Genomic DNA, 20,275 nt, shown 5'->3' on the forward strand with positions numbered 1-20,275 from the left:
CTTCCAGAGATTTTTTTACCCATCCCTGTAACACAATTGACAGGTCCCATTTGGGTAAAATTTTGAAAGGAACAGGTTTAATCCTGGTCAACCCCTTAAAGAACCTGCTAACTAGCGGGTCTATCGCCAGAGGTTGATCCAAAAAAACAGACAGGGCCGCAATTTGTACCTTTAAGGTACTAATGGCCAGTCCCTTATCCACACCGTCTTGTAAAAATTCCAAGACTGTCGGGATACTTATAGACACCTTTTTAGTGTCCAACCATGAACAAAAAACTTTCCAGTACTTAACATAAATTGCTTGGGTTTTAAGTTATTCATGGTTACTTCCCATGACCTCTTTAATAGTACCTCCATCCTTTTATCCATGGGTTCCTTTAGAACACCCATGTCTTCAAAGGCGAGATCTGTTGACTTTGCACACTGGGAAAAAGCTGCGTCTACCTTGGGCACTTTATTCCAAACACAAGAGGGGTCCTCGCTGAAGGGGAATCTCCGCTTCATGCTTTTAGGGAAAAATAACTTTTTCTCTGGCTCCTCCCACTCTTTTTTTGATTGAGTCTATCAGTGTGCTATGAACCGGAAAAACCCTAACTGAATCAGTTTTTAGGGTCTGATACATCCGGTCATGCAAGGACAGGGAGACTGGCTCCTCTCTGATTTCGAGCGTCTCATAAATTACCCCCAGTAAGGCATCAACCTCCTCGAGTGAGAGCCTGTATCTGGGAGAGCTTGACCCTTGAACAGGAACATCTCTGGATGATGCCGCCTCACTTAGGCCATCCAGAGAATCAAGTTCCTCCTCCTCCGATTCGTCACCTACTACTGGGGTGGAAGCAGAGGGAACTGCGGCTGGTTTTGGGGTTTCAAGGTTCGCTAACATTGCTTTGATGGACTCCATTTCTTTCTGTACTCCAGAAATCAAATCCTTACAAGCTCCCGTAGCTTCCTTATAGACCAATTTGTCTATGCATGGTTTACAAAGGGGCTTAGACCATCCTTCTTTTAATTTACTCATACATGAAGGACATCTCTTCTTCCCCCCTGACCTCTCTGGTTCTTTGGGCAGAGCCTAAGGCAAGAGAAGGAGAGAAGAAGGAAGGGAAAAAACAGACAAGCCAACGTCAGCGAAACCTTTAGCAAAATAGGACGCCTTCACCAAACACCTATGTGCACCCCACCAACCGCTAACAGGATTCGCAAGACTCTTTAGTCCGGATCCTGTTTGAGAGAGGGAGGGAGGAAAAATACACCTGGACCATTTCAAAATGCCTATGCATTGATTAGTCCATTACTCCCCCCCCTCCCCCTCTCTCCCAGCCCTGTAGGTACAAGACACCTCTGTGTTTGCCTACCTGAGCTGGTTCGGCTCCACTGCCACTCTCCACTGCATCCATTTCGATCGGAACACGCCTGGAGGCTTCCTTCGTAATGGTGATAAAGCGATGCAGCACGAACGCTTGAAGCACACGCCTAACCGCCTGGAGGCTTCCCTTCGTAATGGCGATAAAGCGATGCAGCGCGAACGCCTCGTGGCTGCGGCTTTTTAAAATAGCCGCCAAGGTCCCGAACGTCCACGCTCGCCGCGCGACCCGGAACCGGTAGTGGATTGCCGGAAGTCCTCTATCCTCCTCCTGTGACGCACAGGCCAGAACTCGAAGCCTGTGCCCGCCCCCCACCTGACTTCGCACCCAATTTTGAACCTATTGTCAGGTGGGGAAACGAACGCCCTCCCCGGGCTTCAGAAGGAGAACGCCGGTTCGAAGCTGCAGTCAACCCGACCGGAGGACTTCAAAAACGTCCGTTTACCAACAGGTAATCCGAACACCTTCCCCGTCTCTTATGGGCTATCCCACCGTCAGGGGAAGGGGAGCTCCTGATCCAGCCTCCTCCTCCGGTGGAGGAAACACAAAGACTGAAGGGGAAGGGACGGAGACCGCCCTTTAAAGATCTGGTTTGTGTTTCCTGCCTCTGGAGGTGGAGCCTATCTCTCTAGTGCTGTCCTGGACAGACGACTAGAGAAATACTATGATCCATTTCAGCTACCTGGAACAGCAGTGGGACCCACAGAGCCATGTGAAATGCCAGGGCTGTACTTTACTTTGACAAGCATGCATCTTCTATCATCTTGTAAGCAGTGGCGGATGGTGCTCAAAATTTTTGGGGGGCGCAAACAAACTGAAAAATTCTAAAAAATACAGAAAAAAAACAAACATCAATTGCAGCCACTGTGCCCATAAAATGCAGCCACTGTGCCCATCACTTGCAGCGCCTGTTTCCATCATACAGCCTCTGTGCCCATCATATGCACCCTGTTCCCATCATATGCAGCCTCTCTGTCCATTATATGCAGCCTCTGTTCCTATCATATGAAGCCTCTGTGACCCCCCCCCCCCTCGCCTGACTGGCACACACTTACCCCATCCTGGTAGCGGGTGACAGCGGTGAGCTGTGGGACATGCAGCTGGTCAGGCGATGGCTCCTGTGTCCTCCTCCATGGTTCTCTTCAGTTCCATTAGATGTCCAATCGGAGTGCCTGTGCCTTCAGCCAATCAGGTGACGGGTATTAGATCTGTGGCCTCGATTGGCTGACAGGCGGTTCAGTGTTAGAATAACAAATATTAATTTGCTTTGCTAACACAGCAGGGTGGATTATGAGTGCAATGCTTTGCACTCACAGTTCACTTTTTTGAAGCCTATTAGAGCCTATGGCTCTAATCAGGTGCTTCAAAAAAACATCCCCACCATTGTAATTCAGGCGCCCGGCATCCAAAAAGGAGTCGGACGCCTGAATAGGGGGTGGCTATAGCGCCCATGGATAGATTCATGCTATGTATGAATCTATCCATTCTACACAGAGGAGGGTAACTGGAGAGAGGGTGTGCCCTTAACCACTTGCCGACCGCCGCACGACGATATACGTCGGCAGAATGGCACGGGCAGGCATATGGGCGTATATATAAGTCCCTGCCTGCCCGCGGGTGGGGGGCCCGATCGGGCCCCCCCCGGTGCCTGCGGCGGTCGGCATTCCTTCGAGAGCGATCCGGGATGAGGGGGCGGCCATTCATTCATGGCCACCCCCTCGCGATCGCTCTCGACGAATGGAAATCCTCCGTGACATCACTTCCTCTCCTGTAATGTAAACACAGGAGAGGAAGTGATGTATTCTCTCCTCCGTGTCGGTATTTTTCATTCCGGCACCGAGGAGAGAGGTTCGGTGAGTTGTACCAACACACCACACATACAGTAGAACATGCCAGGCACACTCACACCCCCCCCCCTTTACCCCCCGATCACCCCCCCAATTACCCCTGCCCCCCCAGTCACAGTGACACCAATTGCTTTTTTTTTTTTTTTTTGCATTGGTGTCATTTGTGACTGTAATAACTGTTAGGGCAGTTAGGGTTAGCCCCCTTTAGTTCTAATGTACCCCCCTAACCCCCCCAATAAAGGTTTAACCCCGTGATCACCCCCCGTCGCCAGTGTCACAGGCTGGGTTCACATTGCAGCGGTTTGAGAACGGATGTGATTCGCACCGCACTGCAGTGCAAATCACATCCGATCTCTGTGCGATTCGAGTTCAGCCATACAGATAGTATGGCTGAATTCGTGTCGCACCCGCCGCACCCGCCGCAAACTTGCACGGGACCCTTTTTTTGGTCCGCAGCAGAATCGGATCGCATGGGTGTTCACACCATGCGATCCGAGTTTGCAGATCGCACTGCGATATGCGAACTGATCTGGGGGTGTCATTATTTCACTGACACTCCCAGCAGTTCGCATAGGGCAGTGTGAACTGCCGCCGGGAGGCATGCGATGCGGGAACCCGCCGCGGATTCGTGGCGTTCCCGCATCGCTCCAGTGTGAACCCAGCCTAATAAGCGATCATTTTTCTGATCGCTGTATTAGTGTCACAGGTGACGCTAGTTAGGCAGGTAGGTATTTAGGTTTGCCGCAACTTTTTATAGCGCCAGGGACCCCCATATACTACCGCATAAAGCCCCCTGATTGCCCCCTAGTTAACCCTTTCACCAGTGATCACCATATAACTGTTACAGGTGACGCTGGTTGGTTAGTTATTTTTTTATAGTTTCAGGGCACCCGCCATTTATTACCTAATAAAGGTTTAACCCCCTGATCACCCGGCGGGTGTCATTTGTGACTGTAATAACTGTTAGGGCAGTTAGGGTTAGCCTCCTTTAGTTCTAAGGTACCCCCCTAACCCCCCCAATAAAGGTTTAACCCCGTGATCACCCCCCGTCGCCAGTGTCACTAAGGCTGGGTTCACATTGCAGCGGTTTATGAGAACGGATGTGATTCGCACCGCACTGCAGTGCAAATCACATCCGATCTCTGTGCGATTCGAGTTCAGCCATACAGATAGTATGGCTGAATTCGTGTCGCACCCGCCGCACCCGCCGCAAACTCGCACGGGACCCTTTTTTTGGTCCGCAGCAGAATCGGATCGCATGGGTGTTCACACCATGCGATCCGAGTTTGCAGATCGCACTGCGATATGCGAACTGATCTGGGGGTGTCATTAACATTTCACTGACACTCCCAGCAGTTCGCATAGGGCAGTGTGAACTGCCGCCGGGAGGCATGTGATGCGGGAACCCGCCGCGCATTCGTGGCGTTCCCACATCGCTCCAGTGTGAACCCAGCCTAATAAGCGATCATTTTTCTGATCACTGTATTAGTGTCACAGGTGACGCTAGTTAAGCAGGTAGGTATTTAGGTTCGCCGCAGCTTTTTATAGCACCAGGGACCCCCATATACTACCGCATAAAGCCCCCTGATTGCCCCCTAGTTAACCCTTTCACCAGTGATCACCATATAACTGTTACAGGTGACGCTGGTTGGTTAGTTATTTTTTTTATAGTTTCAGGGCACCCGCCATTTATTACCTAGTCTCACTAGTGTACCCCTAAATTTAGGGGTGTCTACTTTCCAAAATGGGGTCATTTGGGGGGGGTTTGTGCCATCTTGGCATTTTATGGCCTTCAAAACTGTAACGCCCTTAGAAAGCCTGAAGGCGGTGCTTGGTTTTCGGGGCCCCGTACGCGGCTAGGCTCCCAAAAAGTCCCACATATGTGGTATCCCCGTACTCAGGAGAAGCAGCAGAATTTATTTTGGGGTGTCATTTCACATATGCCCATAGCATGCGTGAGCAATATATCATTTAGTGACAACTTTGTGAAAAAAAAAAAAAAAAGTTTGTAATTTTCCCGCAACTTGTGGCAAAATATAAAATATTCCATGGACTCAACATGCCTCTCAGCAAATAACTTGGGGTGTCTACTTTCTAAAATGGGGTCATTTGTGGGGGTTTTGTGCCATCTTGGCATTTTATGGCCTTCAAAACTGTAATAGGTAGTGAGGAGTGAAGTCAAATATTTACGCCCTTAGAAAACCTGAAGGCGGTTCTTGGTTTTCGGGGCCCTGTACGTGGCTAGGCTCCCAAAAAGTCCCACATATGTGGTATCCCCGTACTCAGGAGAAGCAGCAGAATTTATTTTGGGGTGTCATTTCACATATGCCCATAGCATGTGTGAGCAATATATCATTTAGTGACAACTTTGTGAAAAAAAAATAAAAAAAAATTAAAGTTTGTAATTTTCCCGCAACTTGTGGCAAAATATAAAATATTCCATGGACTCAAAATGCCTCTCAGCAAATAGCTTGGGGTGTCTACTTTCTAAAATGGGGTCATTTGTGGGGGTTTTGTGCCATCTTGGCATTTTATGGCCTTCAAAACTGTAATAGGTAGTGAGGAGTGAAGTCAAATATTTACGCCCTTAGAAAACCTGAAGGCGGTTCTTGGCTTTCGGGGCCCCGTACGCGGCTAGGCTCCCAAAAAATCCCACACGTGTGGTATCCCCGTACTCAGGAGAAGCAGCAGAATTTATTTTGGGGTGTCATTTCACATATGCCCATTGCATGTGTGAGCAATATATCATTTAGTGACAATTTGGTGTAAAAAAAAAAATATATATTTTTTTGTCATTATTCAATCGCTTGAGGCAAAAAAATAAAATATTCGATGGGCTCAACATGCCACTTATCAATTTCCTTAGGGGGTCTACTTTCCAAAATGGGGTCATTTGGGGGGGTTTTGTACTGCCCTGCCATTTTAGCACCTCAAGAACTGAGATAGGCAGTCGTAAACTAAAAGCTGCGTAAATTCCAGAAAACGTACCTTAGTTTGTAGATGTGACAACTTTTGCGCAAACCAATAAATATACAGTTATTGACTTTTTTTTTACCAAAGACATGTGGCTGAATACATTTTGGCCTAAATGTATGACTAAAATTGAATTTATTGGATTTTTCTAATAACAAAAAGTAGAAAATATCATTTTTTTTCAAAATTTGCGGTCTTTTTCCATTTATATCGCAAAAAATAAAAATCGCAGAGGCAATCAAATACCATCAAAAGAAAGCTCTATTTGTGGGAAGAAAAGGACGCAAATTTTGTTTGGGTACAACATTGCATGACCGCGCAATTACCAGTTAAAGCAGCGCAGTGCCAAATTGTAAAAAGACCTCTGGTCATTTACCAGCAAAGTGGTCCGGTCTGAAAGTGGTTAATGGATGCACCGCCACTGCTTGTAAGTGTTTTTACTCTTATCCTAATAAAGTTATCATTTTAATACTACATTCAGGCGCCTCCCCCTCCCTGTTTTTTTGTGTGTGCGTGAGATAGTGTGTGCGTGAGATAGGGACCATAGATGATTGTAAATTGTTGGCAATGTCCATAATAAGTGCATTGGGGTTCCATTCAGGGCCACATGAAGCTGACAAACATTACAGCAGCATATTGGTGGGAATGGGTCCATACACCTGTGCACTGTTTTGATGCACATTGACCTGCATTTTAGTCCTCTTTCACACAGGGCAGCACTGAAACCAGATGGGACACTACACATTATCGCTCCCTGGGTATTCTCAATAAGGGATCCACATGGTCAGGGGACCTCCTGGGGGCCACATTTTTGGCTCAGATATACTTTGGTGAGGGGTCCATTTTCCCCCGCATCACCTTAGGGAGCCAGTGGATATGTAATTTGCAGTACCCACTTCAGCTTGCACTTCTTGCGGAGGGATGCACTAATATCCATGGTCGTCACTAGGGATTCGACATTGTGTTCTGGCTGCCTTTGTATTAATTAATATTTCTACCTCTCATTGAGGAGTGGCTCAATCACAAGCTATTACCATATTGTATTTTCTTTTACTCTCCAGCCACAATGGGCATCACTGATTGGCATGCATTATTGATTGGCACTGATTGGCATCCATTAGTGCAATATATTATAATACAATGCCGCCTATCAGTTCCCATCTGTGCCGCCTATCAGTGCCTACCCATGCCCACCTGTGCCGCCTACCCATGCCCACCTGTGCCACCTACCCATGCCCACCTGTGCCGCCTACCCATGCCCACCTGTGCCACTTATCCATGCCCATCCATGCCAATTTGTGCCACCTATCAGTGCCCATCCGTGTCGCCCATCAGTGCCGCCTATCAGTGCCACATATCGGTGTTCATCAATGCCACCTCATCAGTGCCACTTCATTGGTGCCACCTCATCGGTGCCAATCAGTGCCGCCTTATCATTGCCCATCAGTGTAACCCCATCAGTGCCCATCAGTGAAGGAGAAAACTTACTTATTTGCAAAGTTTTGAAACTGAAACAAAAAAAAAGTTTTTTTTTTCAAAATTTTCGGTATTTTTTTATTTGTTTAGCAAAAAAATAAAAACCGTAGAGGTGATCAAATACCACCAAAAGAAAGCTCTATTTGTGGGAAAAAAATTATAAAAATTTCATTTGGGTACAGTGTAGCATGACCGCGCAATTGTCATTCAAAGTGCGACAGCGCTGAAAGCTCAAAATTGGTCTGGGCAGGAAGGTGTTTAAGTGCCCGGTATTGAAGTGGTTAAAAAACAAAACAAAAAAAAAACAACAAACCGGCCAGGCCCTTCCCTTTAATAGTGCCGCTAAACACACAGCCCCGCCCTTTTCTTCACCCCCGTGTCCTATCACATTGTGTCCCCCATTGGATAGTGTCCGCTGTGTAGTGCGCAGTACACACAGATTCTGAAAATAGCTAAAGATGAACGGCGCCTGCGCCGTGAGTCCAGGTTCTAGCCCCACCATCCAAGTGGACATAGAGTTGGAATAAAAAGAGCTGAGCGCAGCGAGGCCGTGCCCAAAGCGCGGCGAGCCCGCGAGGAGCCCTCTAATATTTGCAGCCCTATGTCCACTTGGATGGTGGGGCTACCACCTCCACTCACGGTGCAGGCGCCGTTCATCTTCAGAGATTTTCCAAATCTCCTCCTGCTCCGTACTGCGCAAGCGCTGCGCAGTACGGGGCGGAGACTATCCGTTGGACGGACGCTATATGCCGGTGTCCTATCATATTGTGTCCCCCATCAGATAGTGTCCACTGTGTACTGTGCATGCGCAGTATACACAGATTCCGAAAATAGCCGAAGATGAACGGCGCCTGCGCTGAGTCCAGGTTCTAGCCCCACCATCCAAGTGAACATAGAGTTGGAATAAAAAGAGCTGAGCGCAGCGAGGCCGTGCCTGAAGCGTGGTGAGCTGCCCTCTAATAGCTGCAGCCCTATGTCCACTTAGAAGATGGTGGGGCTACCGCCTCCACCCACAGCGCAGGCGCCTTTCATCTTCGGAGAGCTCCTTCTGCTGCGCTTGCGCAGTACAGGGCGGACAGTATCCGATGCCCGGACTCTATATGCCAGAACACCGGCTTCCGCCCATTTCATTGCCAGCTTTAGATGTGATCCGGCCCCTCCCCCTGCTCTGTGTTTGTACTCGAAGGTGGCTGGCCCCGCCCACCCGGCTGCTCGCCTACAAGTGCTACTGAAATGAACGGAGCGCGTTCCCGCGAGATGCTGCAGCTGTGCTGATCGGAGGTGAGGGGGGGGGAGCGCGCCCGTAGACCGGTAACCGGGAGAAGAAGAAGAAGGAGGAGGAGGGAAAGGAAAGGAGCGGAGAGCCGGGATGCGGCGAGGTAGGATGGAGAGTGTGTGATCCCCGGGGAGGAGGAGGGGGGCTTCTGCCCATTGTGTGTCTGGGAGGACTCCATCCGGTGCACCTCACACAATGGATGGCTATGGACCGCACACTGTACGGGGGGCATCCAGTGCAGCCCCCTCAAGGTGCATGTCTGCTCATTGATGACCCCCGTATATGGGAGGAACAACACCTCCGGTACGCTGTGACGTCATCACAGAGCAAGGACCGGGGACAATACCTTGTCATCACCGGGGACAATGCCAGTCTACCTACACTACATGTTGGCACATTGCATGGCTTTAATAGGCAGACCTGATGCCCACCCTGTCTCCTGAGGTCCACACATGGTACCTGTGCAGTCCTCCAGGCTTCCTGTAGTCCGATCCCTCATCTCTTGTCTCTTCCTCTGATCTGTATAATAAATAGATGTCCCTGGAAGGAATGTCCCCTGTACACACCGCCCACTCTATTAGGTACACCTTGATAAAATTAGCTTGGACCCCCTTTTGCCTTCAGAACTGCCATAATTCTACATGACAGATTCAACAAGGCGATTTGTTGGCTGCACATCCATGATGTGAATCTCCCATTCCACCACATCCCAAAGGTGCTCTATTCAATTGAGATGTGGTGAGTGTGGAGGACATTGGAGTGCAGGGATCTCATTGTCCAATGGTGAGAGGATTTGATCTTTGTGACATGGGGCATTATCCTGCTGGAAAGAGCCATCAGAAGATGGGCACACTGTACTCCTAAAGGGATGGACATGGCAAGCAACAATACTCAGGTAGGCCTTGGTGTTTAAATGATGCTGCTGATTCTTCTGCTGTAGCCCATCTTCTCAGGGTTCGATGTGATGTGCATTCAGAGATTGGTATTCCTTTTACCTTGGTTGTGACAAGTGGCTATTTGAGTTACTGTTTTCCTATCATCTCAAACCAGTCTGCCTATTATTCTCTGACATCAACAAGGCATTTTTGTCCACACAAATGCCACTCGATATTTTCTTTTTTGGACCATTCTCTGTAAACCATAAAGATGGTTGCGCGTGAAAATCCTGGAAGATCATCAGTTTTTTAAATGTTCAGACCAGCCTGTCTGGCACCAACAACCATGCCATATTCAAAGTCACTTAAATCCACTTACTTCCCCATTCTGATATTGGATTTGAACTTCACCAAGTCGTCTCCACCACATCTAGATGACTAAATACATTGAGTTGCAGCCATATGAAGGCTGATCAGCAAATTTGTTTTACAAAGTAATTGAACAGGTGTACCTAATAAAGTGGCCGGTGTGTGTGGTGCATGTCCCATATCACACTTGCCTTTCATGCTGCTTTTGGCTCACATCTGAGCAGGTGTAGGAGGTGTGTAAGGCTAGGCTTTGTGTAGTGTGTTTTTTTTTTTTTTTTTTTTTTGCTTAATAAAATTATATATATATATATATATATATATATATATATATATAATGTTTTGGGGGGGTTGTCTGTCTCATGCAGGAGAAACAGACTGCCTAGAAAAAAAATGCAAGCACTGTGTTTTTGATGTTTCCATTGAAGTCTATGGAACCAAAAACGCAACCTGCTGCAGGCAAAAAAAGTCCCACACTATCAAATTTTCTGTTAATTTTTATTTTTCCTTCAGACTTTCCAAAACCATATGAGGTCAAACCTTAGGAGTTTCAATGTGTATACAATTCGGCAGGCCCTTGTACTACATGGTTTTGGTAAATCAGCAGAAAATCTGATAGTGTGTATGGGGCTTAAAGTGGTTGTATACTCCTTCTTTTTTTTTTTTTTTTTTTTTTTTTTTTTAACTTTTACCTACAGGAAAGCCTATAATAAGGCTTACCTGTAGGTAAAAAAAATATCTCCTAAACCTTTACGGTTTAGGAGATATTCCCCTCGGTATGCGCCGCTGACTGCAGTGGCGCATGCGCACGAGGGGATTCTCGGCCTGAAAATCCGGCAGTGTCCGGCCGGAATGAAATCTCCCGCGCGCATGCGTGGGAGTGACGATATCGCGGCTCCAGCCACTCACAGCGCCGGAGCCGCGATACCCGGAAGAAACACAGAGGGAGCATGTCAGCTCCCTCGGCGTGGATCATGCCAGATGTCGGGGCCTCGTTCTAAGGTAAGTATTTCATAATGAGCTAGTATGCGGTGCATACTAGCTCATTATGCCTTTTGCTTTGCAGGTGTTAAAAAAATAAAAAATAAATTGTGGGTTTACTACCGCTTTAACCCTTTCCAGAAAACCCACCAATGTGAACATGACCCATAAGAAATCATGTTAAATGGACTGTGTGTTACTATGAAATGTAAAACGCATAGGTATGAACCTAACCTAAATCGTACAACTTCCCACTTTTGTGGCAAAAACACACTGCTGTTTTACAGATGTTGGCGGGGGCATTAATCCCATCTAGGTAAGTGATTAAAAAAACACTTTTTTTTTTTTTTGCTTCACTTTAACCACTTGACCTCAGGAAGGTTTTACCCCCTTCATGACCAGGCCATTTTTGCTATTTAGCACTGCAGTATTTTAACTGGTAATTGAGTGGTCATGCAACACTGTGCACTGTATTAGATTTTTAGATCACTTTTTTTTTTCACATAGAGCTTTCTTTTGTTGGTATTTGCTCACCAGTGGAGTTTTACATTTTTTGTGATATAAACAAAAAGAAACCGAAAAGAGTGAACGTTTTGGTGCCTACAAACAATGGTGTGTATACTATTGTGGTTTCATGGAGTCAGTCTTCGGGGGGGGGGGGGGGGGGGGGCGGGCGGACATCACATCACATCACATCACATCACATCACATAACATGGAATGTGACAGAGTAGGCTGAGCCTTCCACTGTGCATCAAGGGGGGGGGGGGGGATTCCAAATCCTAGTAATATGATTATAGAGACTTTAAAGAGTTAATGCATCATCTGATCTACAGTTCACTGAGATGAAAATAAATGTATAAAATCCATTCTCTGCAATCATTGCACATGCCCGGGATGCACTTAGCAGAATGTAAAATAATCAGCATTTAGATCGTAAGCTCTTAGGAGCAGCCTCCTCCCGACTGCTCTGACCCCCCAACTCCCCCTAGCCAACAGTGTCATTCTATCAGGAGGGCAGGGAGTGGAAGGAGCTGTAGGTCTGGATGGAGGGTGGGAGCTGCCCAACTTAGAGGGTGATTACCCACCACCTGCTCTCTGTCCAGCTCCTCCCGCCCCCTGACCTGCTGATAGGATGAGCCACGGGAGAGGACACACAGGCTGCTAAGTGGCATGGCTGCAGTCCAGACAGGAATGTCACGATCCATGGTCTCTGGTCCCCTTCTGTGTGGCCTGGCTACCAACAGGCCACAGAGCGGTACCGGACTGGGACTTGGGGTTGGGATTGCCTGTTCTAGTGGATTGCTGTAGTTCCACAAGGGCTCCTTTAATGCCCTATATCCCGCTGCCATTCTTTTTGGCTATTTTGTTAGTCCTGTCATTGATATGCTTAAAAAAAAAAAACACACTTTTTTTTTTTTTTTTTTTTAACTTGCCTGAAACTGCTGTTGCTAGGAACTGCTGTTCCTAATCTGCCTCTTCCTATTCCGCAGTGCTTCCTCCTCTTCGGCGAACGGCCCCGTTGCCTTCTGGGACGTGTGTCCCAGAAAACAGCGGGGCCATTCACAAAGCACCACGCGACTCGAGCATGCGCAGTAGGAAACGGGCAGTGCAGCCGCAAGGCTCCACTGCTTTTTTCCTTTTGTTGAGATGGAGCAGCCGATCTTGCCTGTCCAGCAGCGGGCTCGCTGGACAGGTAAGTGTCATTAAAAGTCAGCAGCTACAGTGTTTGTAGCTGCTGACTTTTAATAAAACAATGCTTTTTATTAGGTCCTTGTAGGGTTTTCGCCCAAAGGTACCCATGGACACTCCCTTTACCTATCAATAACAGTAAAAAACAAAACTCACAGGGCCCATTCAGATTGCTGAAATTCTGGTAATTAGATGTTCTCTCCCCCATTGGCATACCGGTAATGCGGAATAAAATGTGTGGTTGGCAGCATTTCGCCTATTCCTGTGTAAGTTGGGACCTGGAAAGTTTTGGCTCAGAATAGCAGCTGATCGCAGGAACTTGTTCCAACTACTCTGGAAGTGTTCCTGGTGGTCACATCACACCGATTTGGATGGCTTTTGGTTTTATGACAGTCTTTTATTCATGTTTGACAGCGTTATTTGAGGTCCTGCTAGTAGTGCAGTGCGCGGTGTTGTGTCTGATGGGGAGATGATGTCTGTCTTCTGCTCTATATCTGTCCCTTTCAGGAAGTGGTTACGTCTGTTTATCTAAGGGACCCTCATCTGTATTCCACAGCTGCCACCTTATCAGAGTACATTGCATGACGTTATTTGTGTTATCACGGCCCAACATGTGCTGCCCAGTCCTGTAATCAGAATAACATTAACATGGCCGCTTCTTTATGAAACCTATTCTGCTTTTCTCATTCCATATGAATCGTTAACTGCTTCAGTACCAGGCACTTTTACTCCCTTCCTGCCCATGCCAATTTTTCAGCTTTTAGCACTGTTGCACTCTGACAATTGCACGGTCATGCAACGCTGTAACCAAACAAGATTTTTTTTTTTTTTTTTTTAGACTGAGCTAGAGCTGCACAATTGAGCATCAAGAATCGTTATCGCGATCTTGACTAAAGTGTTTCACAATTCTTTCTATGCAAATAATTCTCTGTCTCGCAGTCTGCCAAGAATCACAACATTCTTTATCAGTTGAACTTGAGTATAAACATTGTAACAATTTGTCAATGCAATAGACTTTGGGGGTTATTTACGAAACCTCACGGGCATGCCCCAGAGTCCAGCATTTGCGTCCACTGATGCCACATTTGGCCCCGGTGTCCGTGTCGGTGGATTTGATCGACAGCAGTGGGAGCCAATAGCTGCACTGCAATTAATCTATCCAATCAAGAGCTGGTACCCCATGGAGAGAGGGACAGTGCGTCCCGAATAGGAGATGAAGGGGCTCAGGTAAGTAAAACGGGGGGGGGGGGTGCTGGGGGGATGGTGTCTGCCAGGTGTTTGTTTTTTTTCATGTTAAGGTGAACCCCTTTAAGCTTTGACAAAAAAAATCTGAAAGCTGACCCTTGTGTCTCTTATCAGTGGGAGGAATAAATAGTGCCCTGAGGGCCGAATCAAGTCATGCAAAGGGCCACAGTTTGGAGACCATTGCTCCTAGATGAACAAGTGGCCTGGTCAAGGAACCGTGGCCTACTCCAGGCAAGCTCCCAGTTGGGAAAAGCTATCGGGAGTCTTACATAAAATTGCTTGTATAACGGGATAGTCCTATCGTGTATGGTGACTGCACATACTGCAGTGGGTGTAAGTACTGGTTATGTGATATGTAGTGACAACCTTTTACATTGAATGGGTCCCCTCCTAGTTTATGGTGAGTTCTTGCTTTGTATTGCACTATAGAGGTCCTGGTTCCTCTTTCTGGATATTGTTTTCCAGGTGAACTTCTTCATTTTACTTGTATTCTGTTTGCATAATATGCAAATCAGTCTGCATATTTAAAACAATGGAAGTCGGCTTCGTTTGTGAATTTTTATCTCCATTACCAAGATGTTTCCATAATATTGATTCAAAAAAATCTTGATAAAATGTGGACAAGTGGCAGGTGTAATAAAGAGAGAATTGGTAATGAAATGAGTAAGCCCTCCAGCTGACTTTCTATGGGGGGATAACAAAGATTGGTGTATAGAGAGAAATGAGCCGTTCTCTATATGCACACTTGTATAGTGTCTTCTACACCCAATAAATACGTGTCCCACAGGAAATGGTTCATTTGTTGCCTGAGATTGCACCGTCTGTACACATCTCCTCTCCTCGTTCGCCCTTCATCCCTACAGTATTTACACCACTGGAATGGTTTTTGAGGCTGAGGGGGGCACTGTGTTTGTTTTTTGTTTTTTCTTTAACTAGTTAGACTGCCCATCGCAGTTGTACTGCGGCAGATTGACTTCCCTGCGGGAATCGCCCGTCATTGTACATCAATCGCCTACACATTGATTTGTGGGCGTGCCCCCTTTCACAAACGGGTGAGCCAACCAGCGCAAGTCTGCTGGCCACCCACAATCGCTCCAGAGACAGGAAATGGGGATCTGTCAATATAAACGGATCAACATTCTGTCAGGGGAGGAGAGACAGATTGAGTGTCTGTTCCTAGTGATTTGGAACAGCGATCTCTCTCCTCCTCCAGTCAGCCTAACCCCCATACAGTTAGCAGCACCTCCCCAGGGAACACACTTAACCCCTTGATTGCCCCTTAGTGTTAATGCCTTCCCTGCCAGTGACATTTATAGAGTAATCGTTGGCTATTTTTAGCTTTGATCGCTGTATAAGTGGCTATGGTCCCAAAAAAGTGTCAAGTGTCCGTTCTGTCTGCCGCAATGTCGCAGTCCCGCTAAAAATCACTGATCACCGCCATTACTAGTAAAAAACAAATAATTAAAAATGCCATAAATCTATTCCCTATTTTGTAAATGCTATAACTTTTGCGCAAACCATACAATATACCAGGGATATGCAATCAGCAGACCTCCAACTGTTGCAAAACAAGTCCCATCATGCCTCTGCCTCTGGGTGTTATGCTTGTGGTTGTCAGTCTTGCTACGCCTCATGGGATTTGTAGTTCTGTAACAGCTGGAGGTCCGCTAATTGTATATCCCTGCAATATACACTTATTGCGATTTTTATTTTTTACTAAAATATGTAGAAGAATACATATTGGCCTAAAAGAAGAAATGCTTTTTTTGGATATTTATTATAGCAAAGTGTGTGTGTGTATATCTATATATACCGTATTTTTCGGACTATAAGGCGCACGTAAAAGCCTACATTTTCTCCCAAAAACGACCGTGCGCCTTATAGTCCGGTGCGACTTATATATGACCTGTTGACATCGCTGGAGTTCTTTGTTAACAGTATCTGTCATCTTGACGTAAACCTTCGGACTATAAGGCGCACGTAAAAGCCTAAATTTTCTCCCAAAATCGACCGTGCGCCTTATAGTCCGATGCGCTTTATATATATGGAAATATCCATTTTATCAGCCGGTCGTTGCTAGTGCGCCTTATAATCCGGTGCGCCTTATAGTCCGATGCGCCTTATATATGGAAATATCCATTTTATCAGCCGGTCGTTGCTAGTGCGCCTTATAATCCGGTGCGCCTTATAGTCCGAAAAATACGGTATATCTTTTTTTTTTTTTTTTTATAGCTCAAAAAATAAAAACCGCAGAGGTGATCAAATACAACCAAAAGAAATCTCTATTTGTGGGGAAATAAAGGATGTAAATTTTTTGTTTGGGTACAGCGCCACACGGCCATGCAATTGTCAGTTAAAGAAACGCAGTGCTGTATCGCAAAAATGGCCTGGTCATTAAGGGGGTATTTTCTGGTCCTTAAGTGGTTAAAGAGCAACTGAACTTTTGGAAGGCCTGGTCACCAGGACTGCAGGTCCACTTTAAGGACCCGTTCACACCAGCACCTGTTGTGGGAAAGGCGCATTCCATGCTCTTTCTTGCGCCACATTTGAATGCACTGCCCTTGCGATCTGCTTGTGGGTGCCAATGTATTCACAGCACCCCAAATGCAGAATCATAAACGCAACATGTTTGTAGACACTCAAACTCAAATGATCCTGTACCATGCGATTTTGGTTCGGGTTAAAAGTAGTTCTAGAGAGATTTATTTTTTATATAGCACAAAGAGGCTTTAGAACTCCTGTCAGATTTGTAATGCCATCTGTTAGAGGTTCACCCTCTTTGAATAGGTTACTTTTATCATCGAATTAGAGGGAGAAACAAATCTCAAATTTTGGGTTGTCCCCAGAACAGGAATAAATGTGAAATCTTCCAATGGGGACGCTATTTCTGGTGACAACCAGGAATTCCCTCACTTTAATGGGGGTTTTGTCTCACTTCCTGTTTTAGCTATTGGACAGAAAGTGAAGGGAAATCTCCTCACTGGGACACAGGTGGCAAAAAACCTGACAGGGATTGTAACCTTTATTCTGTTCTGTTTTAGGAAGTCTTTCCTCCTTCCCCCCCCTTTTTTATTTTTTTGTCATACTTTTAAGAGCTTGATCTTCATTAGGGCTCATGCACAATGCACACTGGGCCATACACACTTTTTAGAAGAGGAGTGTTTACAGACTGAAAACAAAATATCGCTAGAGCGTTCAGGAGATGAGCATTTAGACAGAAAATCCGTGCATAAGTGTGTATTAATGCATTCTAATAGCCAGAATAAATGATTATTATGGCCAATAGAATACACTAATGACAAATGTGCGATTGTGCATTAAAACATGTGAAAAGGGCAGCTTTTACTGTACTTTAAGTAGCAGTTCTGCCAGTACAAAAGGCGTTTAGCAAGTGCTCAATGTGCATGAGGCGTTAGCCTGGGTTCATGCTTGTGCGGGACACGGCATGTGATTTGGATAGGAATCGCACTAGGGCTGAAACAACTAATCGATTATGAAATTAATCGATTATTTTCATAATCGATTAATCGGCCAGTAACATAATGGGGTTAAAAAAGAAACTAAAATGAGCCCTTTATAGCACAAATAATCATTACTGTAAATCTTTCACAGTTCTACAGTAAAAAAAAATTAACCCCTTAAATTAGTGATTTGCTTTTTTTACTATAAAGAGAGAGCTAATTTTAGTCTTTTTAACCCCATTATGTATTTACATGGTTTCCTATGGGACACGTTCATATCTGTGCTTTTTTCAGCCGCTGCCTATTTGGAAAGGGTCAGGGACTTTTAAAACGCAAAACGGTGCTTCTTTGGTTCAATATACTTCAATGGAGAAGCTGCAGAAAAGCATGTAATGTATTTTTTTGCCGTACCAGAATCTGATCGCATGAGTGTTCACACCCATATTATTGCAATTTCACTGTTGTTTGTGAGTGCAATTTCCGTGTGGTGTGGGAAACTCTCAGGATTCTCTAAGTTTCTTGCACCACATATATGTAAACTGGGGGCTCAGTGTACATAGCTGCAATGTTTTTTGGCAGATGTATAGAGCAGGAACCTTTTTTTTTGTTTTCATTGCTCTGGGGCAGATGTACCCAACCAGTGGCTCGTGTGGATACTGCAATACTGTTGGACAGGTGATGGCGGGTGGCCTGGACAAAGGCGCAGAGAAATGTCAGGTCTTTATAGTCATTATCTGTCAGTCTCTGGGGGTGCAGCTTTAATTTCTGTCCTTTCACTTCCCCTTAAATTTGCTAAGAATATAATTAAAATAACATTTATTTTCTGTATATATGTAAATGGTTTTTATTACCACTTGACCTCTGGAAGATTTACCCCTCCCCCTTCATGATGATTTTTTTGCGATACGGCACTGCGTTACTTTTAACAGACAATTGTGTGGTCATGCAACGCTGTACCCAAAAAAAAAAAAAACAGTGGTGATCAATTACCACCAAAAGAAAGCTCTGTGTTTGAGTAAAATTACTTTTTTCTTTTTCTTTTGCACTATAAATAACAAAACAAAATACTTTAACTTGTTTATAAAACATATCCAATAAAAAAAATAATTAAATGTCTTCATAAATTTAGGCCAATATGTATTATGCTACATATTTTTGGTAAAAAAAAAAAAAAACCCCAATAAGTGTATGTTGCTTGGTTGCGCAAAACTTATAGGGGTTTATTGAGGCACTTTGCAGGCGCTACAGCGCTAAAAATAGCTCCTGCAAAGAGCCGCTGCTGTCTCGGCTTTCACACTGGAGCGGCGCGCTGGCAGGATGGTAAAGAAAGTCCTGCTAGCAGCATCTTTGGAGAGGTAAAGAAGCGGTGTATGCACCGCTCGCTCCTGCCTATTGAAATCAGTGGGGCAGTGGGCCACACTGCCCGCATAGTGCTGCTGCAGCAGCGCTTTTCAGTGGTTTTAACCCTTTCTCGGCTGCTAGCAGGAGGGTAAAAGCATCCCGCTAGCGTCCGAATAGTGCCACGAAATTGGCGGTTTTACTGCTGACACCTCCCCACTGTGAAAGGGGGCTTACTAAAGGCAAATCCACTTTGCACTACAAGTGCACCTGGAAGTGCAGTTGCTGTAGATCTGAGGGGTACATGCAAGGAAAATAATAAACTTTTTGCTTGTACATGATTGGTTGATAAAATCAGCAGTTTCCCCTTATTTCAGATCTTCTCCTCAGTTTTAAAGCGACCGCACTTGTAGTGCAAAGTGGATTTGCCTTTAGTAAATCAACCCTTGTCTACAAACTATGGGATATATACTGGGATTTTTTTTTCTACTAGTAATGTGACTAATAGCGGGACTGGTATTGCGGCGGATATTTTGACACAAAGACCCCTTTCACACTGAGGCAGTTTTCAGGCATTTTAGCGCTAGAAATGGCATCTGAAAACTGCCTCTCATGCCGCCCGAATGTAAAAGCCCAAGTGCTTTCACACTGGGGCGGTGCGCTTGCGGGACGTTGGGAAAAGTCCTGCAAGCAGCATCTTAATACCCCACAAGTACAGGTGTCCATTACAATGAGCCTCATTCTAAAGACCGGTTTAGTGATTGGGTCTCCTATCAATATGGGATGTTCGGTTGCCGGTTTCTAGGAATGGTCTGTTTACTTGGTTTGAAAAGTTTGACTGGTGACTTGTTCTTCCAATGAACAGGACACTATTTTTAGACGTGTCTCTGTTGGGGTTGCGTGGGAAAATTATTTTTTCACCGCTAAATATTTGATGGCCATAACATTTCTGTGACCTACTTTATGTGGTATCTGTTTGATGTATAATGATGTAACAAGTCTTTAGCAAACAAATGGTAACTGCTGCAAGGAAGAGGAATGGTTTCCTGTTTGCAAAAAAGAACCTTTCTATATATTGTGTTTTCTGACGTCAGGAAGGTTTTCATCCCTGCAGTGTCTCTAGAAGATGGTAATGAGATGCACTTGTTTTGTTCAGCAGTTTACTTTTACTTTTTCCATGTGTTTATTATATGGGTGTTTATATTGTGCACAAGGCGTGTGTTTCCATACTGGCCAGAGGCAGTTCCGCACACACCCTAGCCCTTTGCAAACAATAGGAAACACTAGCTAGATGGATTCTTGGCTGGATCAACTTGTCTGCTCTGCACAACTCGACTGATAATGCTATTAAAGAGAAACTCCGGGCCTAGGTGATGAGTAAA

At 45.6% G+C, this 20,275-nt stretch overlaps 1 protein-coding gene across 3 annotated transcripts in view; it reads left to right on the top strand.

Moving 5' to 3' along the window:
- Positions 1-8,841: 8,841 nt before the first annotated feature.
- The window catches only part of LOC143926771 (SLAIN motif-containing protein-like), a 55,540-nt gene continuing 44,106 nt past the window's right edge, over positions 8,842-20,275 (top strand). For 2 of the 3 annotated variants that reach the window (XM_077450844.1, XM_077450908.1), the window contains exon 1: positions 8,843-9,039. The gene's annotated coding sequence lies outside the window, so the exon portion shown is untranslated. Of the gene's footprint in view, positions 9,040-20,275 lie in introns of all 3 variants that reach the window. The other variant, XM_077450971.1, reaches the window with a different exon arrangement.

Source organism: Lithobates pipiens, unplaced genomic scaffold, assembly GCF_037356315.1.
Source record: "Lithobates pipiens isolate NorthernLeopardFrog02 unplaced genomic scaffold, aLitPip1_a1.2 Scaffold_1, whole genome shotgun sequence".
In the NCBI taxonomy this organism is placed as follows: Eukaryota; Metazoa; Chordata; class Amphibia; order Anura; family Ranidae; genus Lithobates; species Lithobates pipiens.